Below are 15,727 nucleotides of genomic sequence, written 5' to 3'. Positions count from 1 at the left end.
ATCGATGAATAACTTTCAATATTTTTAAGTCCACAAGCATTCGTATCTGTATATGGATACTACTGCCCTCACTTTGATTTTAATGAAATGCAAGTGTCCTTCAACAAAAAGTATATGGATAAGTATTCATAGGAAGTTACATGTTCTCTGGTCAAGATGGAGGTGGTATGAGTTTATGGGGGAATTCCACAGAATTCACAGTGACAGCACGAGCTGGCAGCAAATCATGGCATGGGAACAAAGATGCACATCAAAGAAAGCAAGACATATTTGGTAGAAATATACAATTGGAATTTTCAATGGGCAAGCCTTTGTTTCTGCCATGTAGATGGGAATTGTGCAAGGGGATCCTGCAGAATCCCGAACAGAATACTCCAAGGGAATTGCCTGGGAAATTGATTATTCTAATGCCTGGAACCTACTAGAACTGTCCATACAACTACTCGGGAGGATTTAAACTAGTAAGGTACGGGGGTGGGGTGGGACCCAGGGAGATAGTGAAGAAAGAGATCAATCTGAGACTGGTACAGTTGAGAACAGAAGTGAGTCAAACAAACAGTTAGGGCAGGCAGGGACAAGGTAGGACTAATAAATTAAACTGCATTTATTTCAATGCAAGGGGCCTAACAGGGAAGGCAGATGAACTCAGGGCATGGTTAGGAACATGGGACTGGGATATCATAGCAATTACAGAAACATGGCTCAGGGATGGGCAGGACTGGCAGCCTAATGTTCCAGGATACAAATGCTACAGGAAGGATAGCAAGGGAGGCAAGAGAGGAGGGGGGGGGGGGGGGGGGGGGGGGTGGCATTTTTGATAAGGGATAGCATTAAAGCTGTGCTGAGGGAGGATATTCCCGGAAATACATCCAGGGAAGTTACTTGGGTGGAACTGAGAAATAAGAAAGGGATGATCGCCTTATTGGGATTGTATTATAGACCACTTAATAGTCAGAGGAAAATTGAGAAACATACTTGTAAGGAGATCTCAGCTATCTGTAAGAATAATAGGGTGGTTATGGTAGGAGATTTTAACTTTCCAAACATCGACTGGGACTGCTATGGTGTTCAAGGTTTAGATGGAGAGGAATTTCTTAAGTGCGTTCAAGACAATTTTCTGACTCAGTATGTGGATGTACCTTCTAGAGAAGGTGCAAAACTTGACCTACTCTTGGGAAATAAGGCAGGGCAGGTGACTGAGGTGTCAGTGGGGGAGCACTTTGGGGCCAGTGACCATAATTCTATTCGTTTTAAAATAGTGATGGAAAAGGATAGACAGATCTAAAAGTTGAAGTTCTAAACTGAAGAAAGGCCAATTTTGACGGTATTAGGCAAGAACTTTCGAAAGCTGATTGGGGGCATTTGTTCGCAGGTAAAGGGATGGCTGGGAAATGGAAAGCCTTCAGAAATGAGATAACAAGAATCCAGAGAAAGTATATTCCTGTCAGGGTGAAAGGGAAGGCTGGTTGATATAGGGAATGCTGGATGACTAAAGAAATTGAGGATTTGGTTAAGAAAAAGAAGGAAGCATATGTCAGGTATAGACAGGATAGATCGAGTGAATCCCTAGAAGAGTATAAAGAAAGTAGGAGGATATTTAAGAGGGAAATCAGGAGGGCAAAAAGGGGACATGAGATAGCCTTGACAAATAGAATTAAGGAGAATCCAAAGGGTTTTTACAAATATATTAAGGACAAAAGGATAACGAGGGAGAGAATAGGGCCCCTCAAAAGATCAGCAAGGCGACCTTTGTGTGGAGCCACAGAAAATGGGGGAGATACTAAATGAATATTTTGCATCATTATTTACTGTGGAAAAGGATTTGGAAGATATAGACTGTAGGGAAATCGATGGTGACATCTTGCAAAATGTCCAGATTACAGAGGAGGAAGTGCTGGATGTCTTGAAACGGTTCAAGGTGGATAAATCCCCAGGACCTGATCAGGTGTACCCGAGATCTCTGTGGGAAGCTTGAGAAGTGATTGCTGGGCCTCTTGCTGAGATATTTGCATCATCGATAGTCACAGGTGAGGTGCCAGAAGACTTGAGGTTGGCAAACGTGGTGCCACTGTTTAAGAAGGGCGGTAAAGACAAGCCAGGGAACAATAGACCGGTGAACCTGACCTCTGTGATGTGCAAGTTGTTGGAGAGAATCCTGAGGGACAGGATGCACATATATTTGGAAAGGCAAGGACTGGTTCGGGATAGTCAACATGGCTTTGTGTGTGGGAAATCATGCCTCCAAACGTGAACAAAGAAGAGTGACGAGGGCAGAGCAGTAGATGTGATCTATATGGACTTCAGTAAGGCGTTCGACAAGGTTCCCCATGGGAGATTTATTAGCAAGGTTAGATCTCACAGAATACAGGGAGATCTAGCTATTTGGATACAGAACTGGCTCAAAGATAGAAGACAGAGGGTGGTGGTGGAGGGTTGTTTTTCAGACTGGAGGCCTGTGACCAGTGGAGTGCCACAAGGATCGGTGCTGGGTCCTCTACATTTTGTCATTTACATAAATGATTTGGATGCGAGCATAAGAGGTTAGTAAGTAAGTTTGCAGATGACACTAAAATTGAAGAGGTAGAGGACAGAGAAAAGGGTTACCTCAGATTACAACAGGATCTGGACCAGATGGGCCAATGGGCTAAGAAGTGGCAGATGGAGTTTAATTCAGATAACTGCAAGGTGCTGCATTTTGGGAAAGCAAATCTTAGCAGGACTTATACACTTAATGGTAAGGTCCTAGGGAGTGTTACTGAACAAAGAGACCTTGTAGTGCAGGTTCATAGCTCCTTGAACGTGGGGTCGCAGGTAGATAGGATAGTGAAGGAGGCGTTTGGTGTGCTTTCCTTTATTGGTCAGAGTATTGAGTACAGAAGTTGGGAGGTCATGTTACGGCTGAACAGGACATTGGTTAGGCCACTGTTGGAATATTGCGTGCAATTCTGGTCTCCTTCATATCAGAAAGATGTTGTGAAACGTGAAAGGGCTCAGAAAAGATTTACAAGGATGTTGCCAGGGTTGGAGGATTTGAGCTATAGGGAGAGGCTGAACTGGCTGGGGCTGTTTTCCCTGGAGCATCAGAGGCTGAGTGATCTTATAGAGGTTTACAAAATTATGAGGGGCATGGACAAGATAAATAGGCGAAGTCTTTTCCCTGGGATGGGGGAGTCCAGAACTAGAGGGCATAGGTTAAGGGTGAGAGGGAAAGATATAAAAGAGACCTAAGGGGCAACCTTTTCATACAGAGGGTGGTACGTGTATGAAATGGGCTGCCAGAGGAAGTGGAAGAGGCTGGTACAATTGCAACATTTAAGAAGCATTTGGATGGGTATATGAATAGGAAGGGTTTGGAGGGATATGGGCCGGGTGCTGGCAGCTGGGACTAGATTGGGTTGGGATATCTGGTCGGCATGGACGGGTTGGACCGAAGGATCTGTTTCTATGCTGTACATCTCTATGACTCTATTTAAATCAGGTTAGAAATCACACAATACCAGGTAACCTTAACCTCCACAACTACCCGATGAAGGAGCAGCACTCCGAAAGCTAGTGCTTCCAAATAAACCTGTTGGACTACAACCTGGTGTTGAGTGATTTCTAACTTTATCCACCCCAGTCCAACACCGGCACTTCTAAGTCATTTAAATCAGAGAATTCAATTGCAATTAACTATGTATTTGGTCAGGAAATTTAGATTAAAATCCTAGTCTAACTCCTGGGTAATTATTAAACTGACCCCCTTTCTGCTCCCAGAATACTACACACTTTCCCAACTACAATTCCCTCAGACATCTTATAACCCTCAGTACAACTTAGCTGTAGCTCTCCACCTCTGAAACCTGAAACATCCCTGACACTATACCAGATACTCAGCTACCCCTTGTGACTCTCTCATCACCAGATGACAACTACTCTCTGCCTGGGATTAGACACCACTCCTCTGACCACCTCCACAGCAGAACCTCACACCTCTCCTCAGCCAAACCATACCTGCTTCTTGTCTTTTCTTCTCCATCTTTTCTAAACACAATGTATCCAGGAATATTTAGTACGCAATCCTGCCATTTTGAAGCCAAATCTCCAGTAATGCATGCCTCTACCCTACCATGTAACTAAGTATGTGTGAACGCAGCTCACTAATCTTACTTATTACTCATTTTGTATTTTCACACAAGCAATAAAAACCACCATAGACCTTGTATATTTACTAAGAGTCCACCTAATACCCACTATTTCTTATTCCTGTTCTATCAATACTGTGTGCCTAGTTTCCCTTTTCTAACATTAGGCCCTTTTGCCCCTCCCATTTAAATTTCTGGATGGCACGAGTGAACCTTTTTTGAATGCACTGGTCACAGATCTGTTGAGGTGCAACGCATTCAGACTTCCACCTCTCCCAGAAATGGTTCCAAAGCCTCACCTAAATCTAAAACCTTACATTCAGCATTTGTCTGTTATATTTTCTTATTTGTTCAATTGGGGTGCACAGCACTGAGAGCATTCCAGTAATTATAATCAAACATTCCAAAATCATTTCATGTCAAAGCATGCCCAGGTCCTTTGCTTGTTTGCTAGTTCTTTGCCTCTTTACTAACCCACTCACAAGCACTTTATATTTCCTCATTCATAACTGTGGGCGGCACGGTGGCACAGTGGTTAGCACTGTTGCCTCACAGCGCCAGAGACCCGGGTTCAATTCCCGACTCAGGCGACTGACTGTGTGGAGTTTGCACGTTCTCCCCGTGTCTGCGTGGGTTTCCTCCGGGTGCTCCGGTTTCCTCCCACAGTCCAAAGATGTGCAGGGTCAGGTGAATTGGCCATGCTAAATTGCCCGTAGTGTTAGGTAAGGGGTAAATGTAGGGGTATGGGTGGGTTTCGCTTCGGCGGGTCGGTGTGGACTTGTTGGGCCGAAGGGCCTGTTTCCACATTGTAATGTAATGTAATCTAATCTAATAACTCTTTATTAACCCACTCATAAGCACCCTATATTTAATAACACTGCTTTCCTGTTTCATTCATAACTCCCTATTTTAACAATTTCATTCATTCATAAAACCTCTGAACAAGCTTGATTTGGAGATGCGCTGCTCTGAAAGCTAGTGCTTCCAAATAAACCTGGCACTACAACCTGGTGTTGGGTGAGTTTTAACTGAATAAGCTTAACACATTCAGAACAATACTATCCCCGCCATCAGATCTCCACAAAAGATTATCAGCCCTTACCAACCATCTTGCAGGATCTGAATAAATACAGAACATCAAACAGTTCCCCAACAGCCATTGCCCCCTTTTAAAAAAAACTTACTATCAAGACAGCGTTTCCGTGAAATTGCAGGAATGAATGAAATTCAAACCAGCAAATAGGAAACAAAATCTCACAACACCGCTGCGGTAATCAGTTTAATATCCGTTATTCAAGTACAGGTACAATTTTTAAATTATTTAAAGCATATAGGCCTAGTATTTATACTAACATTTACTAACTTAAAGACAAAAGGACTAACACCACTTAATTATGCAAGCATTCCGAACAGACACTCTTAATCTCATCACAAGTAACAGCCACCATTTAACAGATGTTTAACTCATTTTTCCCCAGGACAGAAGTCACTTGAACCTTTGCGTGCTATAGATAAAACAAATGTAACACCATAGTAATGGCATTTTAATATACGTAAGAACTGTGTATAAAGAGGCTAGTGTAAGAACTGCATTTCGGGATTCTGTTGCCACCTCAAACTAGTGCTACATGCGGTTGCTGAATAAAGGAGGCTATTTTTGCCACTTATTGGTTCTGGTCATTATTTGTACACAATCCCACCTCATCCTCCATTCCTCTCTGACTCTTCAGTGGTAATATCACGTACCAGCATCTGCAGTACCTACTTCTGCCTAATGGTGACCATTGTCCATTATCCCAAATGGTTCACTAAGGTGTGACATCAGACCCACAGCCATAAAGGTTCCTGTTGCTACTGTTACTGCTACAGCTACAACATTTTCTGCATGTAGACCCACAGTGCTTTCAGGGCATGAATTCCAAGATTTTGACTTAGCGATCCTGAAGGAATAGCAATACATTCCCAATCAGGATGGTAAACAGCTTGTTGGGGAACTTGCAGGTGGTGAGTGTTCTTATGTATCTGCTGCCCTTATCCTTCCAAATAGAAATGATCATGAGTTTGGAAGGTGCTCTCTCAGGAATATACTGGTGAGTGTCAGTGGTTGAGGGAGTGGATGTGATACCAAATCAAGCAAGCTGATTTGTCCTAGATGGTGCCAAGTTTTTTTTTGAGTGTTGTTGGAGCTGTACTCATTCAGGCAACTGAGGAGTTTCTAATCAGACTCCAGTCTTGTCAGAGGCGGAAGATGGCTTTGGGGAATATGGGGAAGAATTATGCATTGCAGGATTCCTAGCTTCTAACCTGCTCTTAGAGTCAGAGAGATGTACAACATGAAAACGGACTTTTGGTCCAACTCGTCCATGCTGACCAGATATCCTAACTTAATCTAGCCCCATTTGCCAAGGCACGGCCGATATCCCTCTCAACCCTTCCTATTCACATACCCATCCAGATGCCTTTCAAATGCTGCAATTGTACCAGCCTCCACTACTTTCACTGGCAGCTCATTCCATACTCTCTGCATGAAAAAGTTGCCCCCAGGTTCCTTTTATATCTTTCCTCTCTCACCCTAAATCTATGCCCCCTAGTTCTGGACTCCCCCACCCCAGGGGAAAAGAATCTCTCTCTTTATCCTATCCATGCCCCTGATGCTGATTTTATGCACGGCTACAAGGTCACCCCCTCAGCCTCTAATGCTCCTCTTGTTGTCACTATATTTAAATGACTAGTCCAGTTCAATTTCTGGTCAACACTAACCTCCAGAATGCTGACAGTGGGGGATTCAGTATGATAACACCAGAGAATATCACAGGGTGATGATTAGATTCTCTCTCTTGTTAACGGTGGTCATTGCTTGACACTTGTGTGGTGCAAATGTTACTTTTACTTATGGAATCACAGTTAATTATTTAATGCTTGGGCTATGTACAGATTAAATAACTGATGACAATACACAGCTGTTTACATACTCTACTGTCTGATGGTTCCATTACTAATCTGGGGATCACTATTTGAAACCTATACAGGCTTGGGAAAATCTCTCAACTTTACTGACAATGTAACATTTCAGCAATACATCTACTAACTTTTGTTAATAAACATGATAAAATGCTTTTTAAATAGTCCATGAAACATACATTAATACATTTTACTTATTTATTAAAAATTGGTTTGTTTTAACACAGCCTCTCTTGTTCCTACACCAAATCTAAATGCAGGAAGCATTTCACCAATTTCTCCTTAAAATAGATTTCTACATTTTTCTATTTGATTTTCAAGACCATTTAATGAGACAACTCACTAAGCTTATTAGTCCTAAAATGCATTCCATTGTTACCTAAAATATTAAAACAATGTATAATGTGTCTCAAGTCATTTGGAATATATCCTTCAGTCATTTCTAATCCTGCTCTGCCAAGGATGTTTAGATGTTCTATTGTTACTCCAACTATTTCAAAAGCTTTTCCTGGACTCAACTTCAAAATTTTCTTTACCTTTGATATCAATGATTTTCAATTGATTGTCTCTATCTTGTGATGAAGCGAAGTAGTTATTATGAACCCTTGAAACTAGATTGGCTGCTTTGGGAATAATGTATCCAATTGGGACCACTGCACTTAAAAAAACGCTTTGAAATGTTTTTCAGAAAAGGATTTACTTTTTTGAAAAAAAGGCCCCTGAAATGAATGTCTTCGGTTTTGTAAGCAAATTGAAATCAGGCTGCTCTACCCAGGAAAACGTACAAGAGTCCAAAAAGCTTGGTAGTGAAAAATAACTAGAAGTGATTACGCACCTTTAAAAGCTTTCATTTAGATACAGATTACCAGCAAGCAAATCAAATGTTACTTATACTCCATTTCATCTGGTTCTTCTTTGAAAAGGGCAAAACACTAAGTTACAAAAGCTAAAGACATGTGAAACTTGAGTAATCAAATTAGGTAACCTTTCCAGATGCACTATGATCAGGTACTCATCAATCACTGAAGGCCTTCAGTGTGCTTGCAGGTAATACATGCTCAGGTACACAGCCATGGAAAAAGGCCCTTCAACTACCTGCTGCTTGAATGCATCAATGGTTAACTTAGCTCAGCCAAGGAATAGTCCAAGAGTGCGCTCTAAATCAACCACCCCTCTTTCCACCTCACAACCAGAGGTCAGGAATGTGGGACTCAAGTATAGCCAGAAATTAGTGTGCAGCCCTGATTCATATTGAGAAAGAGGAGCTGCAACATTCAGTTAGAGGCAGCCATATTCCAGTCATTAATTGGTTCCTGCCCCATCTTCTACAAGGAGCTATGGAGAGCATCAAGTTCAGAAAAAACATGATCTACAAGTTGTAATTGAGTCATTTGGCTGACAAAATAACATGCATTACACTGCATCTGGCTGCTTCATGTACAGGTAATTCTGCAGGGTCTCAGGGGAAAACTTGGTTTTGAAGATACACCTTCCTTAAGCACTGCTGCAGAGATCCACTGGACCTTTTTGTTCTAGAAGGTGGAAGACCTGAAGTCCTCCAGCAGGGTATTCACCTCTTAGATTAGATTACTTACAGTGTGGAATCAGATCCTTCGGCCCAACAAGTCCACACTGACCCTCCGAAGGGCAACCCACCCAGATCCATTCCCCTACACCTAACACTACGGGCAATTTAGCATGGCCAATTCACCTAACCTGCACATTTTTTTTGGATTGTGGGAGGAAACCAGAGCACCCGGAGGAAACTGACGTAGACATGGAGAATGTGCAAACTCCACACAGACAGTTGCCTCAGGCGGGAATTGAACCCGGGTCTCTGGCGCTGTGAGGCAGCAGCGCTAACCACTGTGCCACCGTGCCGCTTAAAAATAGCATACAAGATCCTCCAAACTGTAAGATTACCAACAGTGTGGAAACAGGCCCTTCAGCCAAACCAGTCCACACCGACCCTCCGAAGAGTAACCTATCCAGACCCATCTCCCTCTGACTAATGCACCTAACACTATTGGCACTTTTAACATGGCCAATTCACCTGCCAGCACTTATCTCCCATTTGATCCTGGGAGAGGTCACACTGGAGAACACCTACTAACACTCTCACATTCTTTCAAGATCAACAGGATCATAACCATCATAAGTCAAGAGGATGACCTCCATGCCCAACTCACTACTGAAAGTACAGATGCTGTAAATGAGAGACAGGAATAGAAATTGCTGGAAAAGCTCAGCAGATCTGCAACATCTGTGGAGAGAAATCAGTTAATGTTTCGGGTCGAGTAGGCCTTCCTTAGAACACACTAGAATCAACAGCTTCGATGAGAGGCGCAGGGCCCACTCAGAGGCCATATAAAACTAGCCAGAGATGGACACCCGTGATGCACTTCTTTCACTTCTGCACTTGTTTACAAAACATGACCAAAATCTGAATTATTCATCTGGTAAATCAGCATCTGATGAAAAGCAGGAGCTTCACACAGGTTTACTCACAATTAACTGTTTGGCCTTAGTGCATTTTTTATTCACAGACACACCCTGACAGGAACTGGTTCTTAAGTATGTGGCCAAACTTTTTTACAACTACAGCATGTACATAATCATGAAGTCAACAGACACTGCATTTGCAACACTGACAAAAGCCTGCAGAATCCTGAATAGGTATTCACATGATTTTTCCTGATCTTGGGAAAGGAAGGTGGCTGATAGAGCGGCCCTCTGTGAATGGTGGTTCAGGTACTAGACAGAATGAATATTTTTTCTGGATCCTGTGGCCCAAATCTCTGTGGGTTTTGGTTGGTCACGTTGGCCAGTGCAATGACATTTTCGGCTTGCCTCGGCATTGAAAAGATCTTATACCGTAATCAATCTCTGAGGGAAACTAGGATCCAGTTCTTCAACATGCAGAGAGATTTTTCTTCTTTGGATTTATTAATTGTTTGTTCTACTTGTGCAGTAACTTTGCAATACACAAAGAACACCCATGTCCCTTCATACGCAAAGCTTCCAGTTAAACATGGGAGTCAAAGCCAAAGTCTCCCACAAATTCAAGCAAGTAAATCCATCCCCCTTCTTGCTAGTACCTCCAAGATCGACTGTAGCCATTGTATTCTATTCAAGTCTAAGCTAAGCTTCTGGCACCGTGGGCTCTCTGTCAAACACCATCAGTTTCCACACAAGTAACATTGCTCGCCCACATTTCAGCCTCAACCCATTTAATGTTAAACCTCTTATCCATATTTCTGTCACATCCAGACTTGCTTATTTCTTTATGCCTGCCCCCACAAAAGTTTGAGAAAATTCAAATAACTTGCTACCTTTTCCTAACTTGAATTTTCCATTCATTCTTTAAATTATGTTTGCTAAACGTATTTGACCTAATTCTCCTATTCAACCACCCTCCAATGTAAAATTCTTGCCCATGTTCAAATGCCTTTGTGCACCACTTCCAATTCATACTTTTCCAAGGATTTTTGGAATCCTTCAATATTTGCCTGTGATGCATTCCCCACTCTCTGTACTTGACCATTGGTAGCCATGTTTTCACCCACGCAAGTTGCATGCTCAGGAAAGCCCACCGAAAATTGCTGCATTAGCCAAAACCATGGGAAGTGAAATTAAAGATTGAATGAAGTGAGAAGAAAACATGTGAAGCCTGGTGATCACCTAAAAATGAGAAAGGCCACTGTTGGCTGAAGGAATGTGCATGTTTATTTACATCAAGACTTTTAACACAGCTATAACTGACTGAACTGTCATAGTAATTCTACAAAAGCTGAAAAGTTATGTTTAAAATACACAGTGAATCAGATGTGATAATGTGGACTATTTATCAGCTTAATGAGATTGTCAGGGAATTGTCTATAAATATCAGATGAGTGATTGATTAACAAAAGTGGAGAATAGTGAACGCAAGTTAAAGCTTTATGTCAAAGTTCAAAGTTCATTAAAAGAGACGTGCCTTTCCCAGGTCAGACAAGCAAGTTTTACTGAGTTGGTTGATCAAACCAACAAGGGAAACATGACATGTTTGTATTGTTTGTCAGTTGTCAAACTTGATCATTTGCTGGAGCCTGGATAGTGCCAAGAGCGTCAATGCATCACTTCTTTGTTTGGAAAGAGTATTAATAAGCCCTTGGAAATAAAAGCCTACATGGTACCCACCAACCCAAAATCTTTGCTCATATGACCCTAAGATAAAGAGCAGAATTAGGCCATTCAACCCATTGCCTCTGCTCTGCCATTTGATCATGGCTGGTACATTGCTCAGTCCCATTCTCTTGCCTTCTCCCCTTGGGCTTTTGATTGGTAAGAAGAGATCAAAAGTTCTCTCTGTCTTAAATATATTTGGTGACTTGGTCTCAACCCTCTGTAGCAATAAGTTCCACAGATTAACCAGACTCTGGCTAAAGAAATGCCTCCTCGTCTCAGTTCTGAAAGGTCATCCGTTTACTCTGAGGCTTTCCCCTTGAATCTAGTCTCTCCCTCTAGAGAAATATCTTCTCTATATCCTGTCTATTCAGCCTCTTGGTATTCCAAGCTTCAAATGAGATTCCCTCTCATCCTTCTAAACTCTATTGAGTACAGACCCAGAGTCCCTTAACCAATCCTTTTAACACCAGGATCATTCTTGTAAAGCTCCCCTCTGCATGCCCTCCAAAACCAGCATATCCTTCCTTAGTTACGGAGACCAAAAACTGCTTGTAATATTCAAAATGCATTCTGATCAGAGGCTTATACAACCTCAGCAATATATTTCTGCTCTTATATTCTAACCACCTTGAAATGAACGCTAGCATTGCATTTGTCTTCCTAACTACCAAATGAACCTGAATGTTAACCTTAAGAAAATCTTGAACCACGACTTTCTCTCCGCCTTTGTGGTTCAGATTTCTGAAGTTTTTCTCCATTTAGAAAATAGTCTATGTCTCAATTCTTCCTACCAATGTGCATAACCTCACACTTTACCACACTGTATTCCATCTGCCCCTTCTTTGCCCATTCTTCTAGCATGTCCAAGTCCTGCTGCAGCATCTCCGCTTCCTCAACACCACCTATCCCTCCACCTATCTTTGTCTCATCTGCAAATGGAGCAATGATGCTCTTAATTCCTTCATCCAAATCATTAATATATAAATGAGGACCCAATACACACCCCTGCACAACTCCACCAGTCACTGGTTGCCATCTGAAAAAGACCCATTTATCCCTACTCTCTGCCTTCTGCCAGTCAGCTAATCCTCTATCCATGCCAGTACCTTGCCCCAAACACCACAGGATGTTATTTTGCAGTCTCCTTGTCAAAGGCATTCTGGAAATGCAAATAGATCATGTTCACTGGCTCCCCTTTGTCTAACTTGCTTGTTACCTCCTTAAAGAATTCTAACAGATGTGTTAGGCATGATCTCTTTAGATAGTGGAACATCCCTTTGAAATAAGTAACAGCTCTCTGGGACACAAAGCGACATTTGCCAACTGAACAGCATGCAGGGAAGGGAAATGAGATAGTAAGCCATACCTATCTGGCCTGATCCAATTTGACAGTGAATTCTGCATGCTTCCTGGCTTACTATCTCAGTTCCTTTCTATGATTCAGCTTTCTTACATTTTTAAAAATGTATTGTGTTAAATGTACTTTTGTTAATAAATATGATTTCAACCTTCATTTAGGCTGTGCTATGCTTTGTATGATGTTTGAGCAACCATGAGTGATTTTTTTTTTGTTGGTCACCCCATTTTTCCCATAGGCCCTATTATTTACATAAGCAATTTTTTATTAAGTAAGGTTTCACGGGAATGCAACTACAGCATTATAGAAGAACTACCTGTAACTGAATTATGCTTATTATGTTGCATCATACTGCTGTAACTACATAAGAGGAATCCACATTGGTTACCAAGCCAACGTGGTAAAAGATAGTAAGCTGCTGTAATTGGGAGTGAACCGAAGCATTGTATTTGAAGGAGCCATTCTAATAGAAGGACTGATACTCTGGTGAAATCACTGCCATCGGAAGCAAGAACTTTGGGAGTGAGAAGAACAGCCTCAACCTCAGTTTGGCTAGCTGTAGACTTGGTAGTACAAACTTCTTTACCATCTTGTGCTTCCAAAGAAGATTGCAAATCAGTGACAGAACATTATAATTTAAGAACAGTAAAGTTACTCAGAAAACTAGAGGGAGCTGCATAGAATTGTATATATATCTTGTGTTTCAGCAATAATACACCTCATCTCATTAGTGCCCACCTGTCAATCTTCCTTCCCACCAATCCACTCCACCCTCCCCTCCAACCTATCACCTTTATCCCCATCTCCATCCACCTATTGCACTCTCCCAGCCTTGCCCCCCCCCCCCCATCCCCATTTATCTCTCCACCCCCGGATGCTCCCAGCATCATTCCTCCAAACTCTTACCATCCTATCTCTTGGTCTTTAATCTCTACTCAGAGTCACAGAGATGCACAGCACGGAAAAAACTCTGTCCAACCCATCCATGCTGACCAGATATCCCAATCCAATCTAGTCCCACCTGCCAGCACCTAGCCCATATCCCTCCAATCTCTTCCTATTCATATACCCATCCAGATGCCTTTCAAATGTTGCAATTGTACTAGCCTCCATCATTTCCTCTGGCAGCTCATTCCATATACGTACCACCTTCTGCGTGAAAAAGTTGCCCCCTTGGGTCTCTTTTATACCTTTCCCCTCTCATCATAAACCTATGCCCACTAGTTCTGAACTCCCCCACCCCAGGGAAAATATTTTGTCTATTTATCCCATCCATGCCCCTCATGATTTTAAAAACCTCTAAGGTCACCCCTCCGACACTGCAGGGAAAACAGCCCCAGCCTATTCAACCTCTCCCTTTAGCTCAAATCCTCCAACCCTTACAACACCCTTGTAAATCTTTTCTGAATTCTTTCAAGTTTCACAACATCTTTCCGATAGCAAGGAGGCCAGAATTGCACGCAATATTCCAAAAGTGGCCTAACCAGTGTCCTGTACAGCCACAACATGATCTCCCAACTCCTGTACTCAATACTGTGACCAATAAAGGAAAGCATACCAAATGCCGCCTTCACTATCCTATCTACCTGTGACTCCACTTGCAAGGAGGTATGAACCTGCACTCCAAGATCTCTTTGTTCAGCAACACTCCTGAGGACCTTACCATTAAGTGTATAAGATTAATTTCTACTCATGTTTACCTTCCTTGCTTGATCTCAAACTGTGTCTAACTTTATTTCTATGGGGGGGGGGAGGGGGGGGGTGTTGATTAGATTAGATTCCCTACAGTGTGGAAACAGACCCTTTGGCCCAACAAGTCCACACCGTCCCTCCGGTGAGCAACCCACCCAGACCCATTCCCCTACATTTACCCCTTCACCTAACACTACGGGCAACTTAGCACATTTTTTGGATTGTGGGAGGAAACCGGAGCCAACCCACGCAGACACGGTGGGAGAATGTGCAAACACACAAGACAGTTAGTTGCCTGAGTCGGGAATTGAACCTGTGAGGCAGCAGTGCTAAACACTGTGCCTACATAAGGCGTGGGTGTGAGAACTCGTTTATGCCAGGAATACATCTTGCATAATAAAAATAGCAGAAACTCCAATCATGTTTTTAAAAGCATTGGAGAATCTGATTCTATGTATACAGCAATCAATAGAAATAAACATTTGCATTTATATTGCACCTTTCACAATCTTAAAGATCCCGAAGCACTGTGTCCTGGCCAATACAGATCCCTCGATTAATATCTCAAAACTACATTTATTAACAACTATCCCATTGGTAATTACGGCTGCTTGCTGTGCCCAAAGTGGCGGTTGTGTTTCTGGCATTTCAGCGACGACTACACTTCATTAAGTAGTTCATTGACGACAATAAGCAAACTGGAGAAAGCCGCCAAGGCTTTGATTTAATGAGTCACGTTGGCTTACACTATCTATTCGAGACTTATTGTGAGGCAGTCATGTGCCTTACGGGAATACTGATAGGTACAATTGGGCAGATGAGGAGATCAGAAGAAACACAATGTAACTAACAAATTATAGAAGTGTAAAAGTCTCGGTTCGAAACGCGCCTAAACCACTAAAATTTCTTTAATTAGCAGAAATAAATGGAGTTGTCATTTTTCATACATTGCCTCAAGTTAACGCAACACCACACACATTTTCTGACCCCACCCCCCCCCCGAGATTTTTTCGAAGTAACATTAAATCAGAAGGACTTTAATCCTCGCCATAACGCAGTAAACGACCAGAATAAGTTGAATAAAACAGCGTATTTAAAAAATCATTAATAATTTTTCGTATCAAAATAAATCTGCAGCGTTGTAGACGCGAAATCCCGTTAACTTACGTACAATCAGTCGTGATAAATAATGAGAAATAAATAATGCTTGCATAATTATTGCGAGAGAAGAAAACAATTGCAGAGTAATACCCAGAGAGAGAAATCGTACTCGTGCACTTTTATTACAATGAAACGACTCAGCGTGAAGCCAGACTTATACTTTACCAAATGCCAACACACAAAAAATCAACCTAGTACTCCAGCCCTCACTCACGTTTCACACTCTCCCACTCTCACCCCCACTCAAACAGACCCGGACCCCAAC

At 42.2% G+C, this 15,727-nt stretch overlaps 1 protein-coding gene across 4 annotated transcripts in view; it reads right to left on the bottom strand.

Annotated features, from left to right (window-relative positions):
* Positions 1–15,727, bottom strand: part of LOC148141160 (uncharacterized) — a 68,842-nt gene that overhangs the window by 14,882 nt on the left and 38,233 nt on the right. The window lies entirely within an intron of this gene.

Source organism: Chiloscyllium plagiosum, unplaced genomic scaffold (assembly GCF_037043375.1).
Source record: "Chiloscyllium plagiosum isolate Xiang-an unplaced genomic scaffold, Cpla_swu_hap1 HiC_scaffold_34, whole genome shotgun sequence".
NCBI classification, from domain to species: Eukaryota; Metazoa; Chordata; class Chondrichthyes; order Orectolobiformes; family Hemiscylliidae; genus Chiloscyllium; species Chiloscyllium plagiosum.
This window is presented reverse-complemented; position numbering and strand designations above follow the sequence as displayed.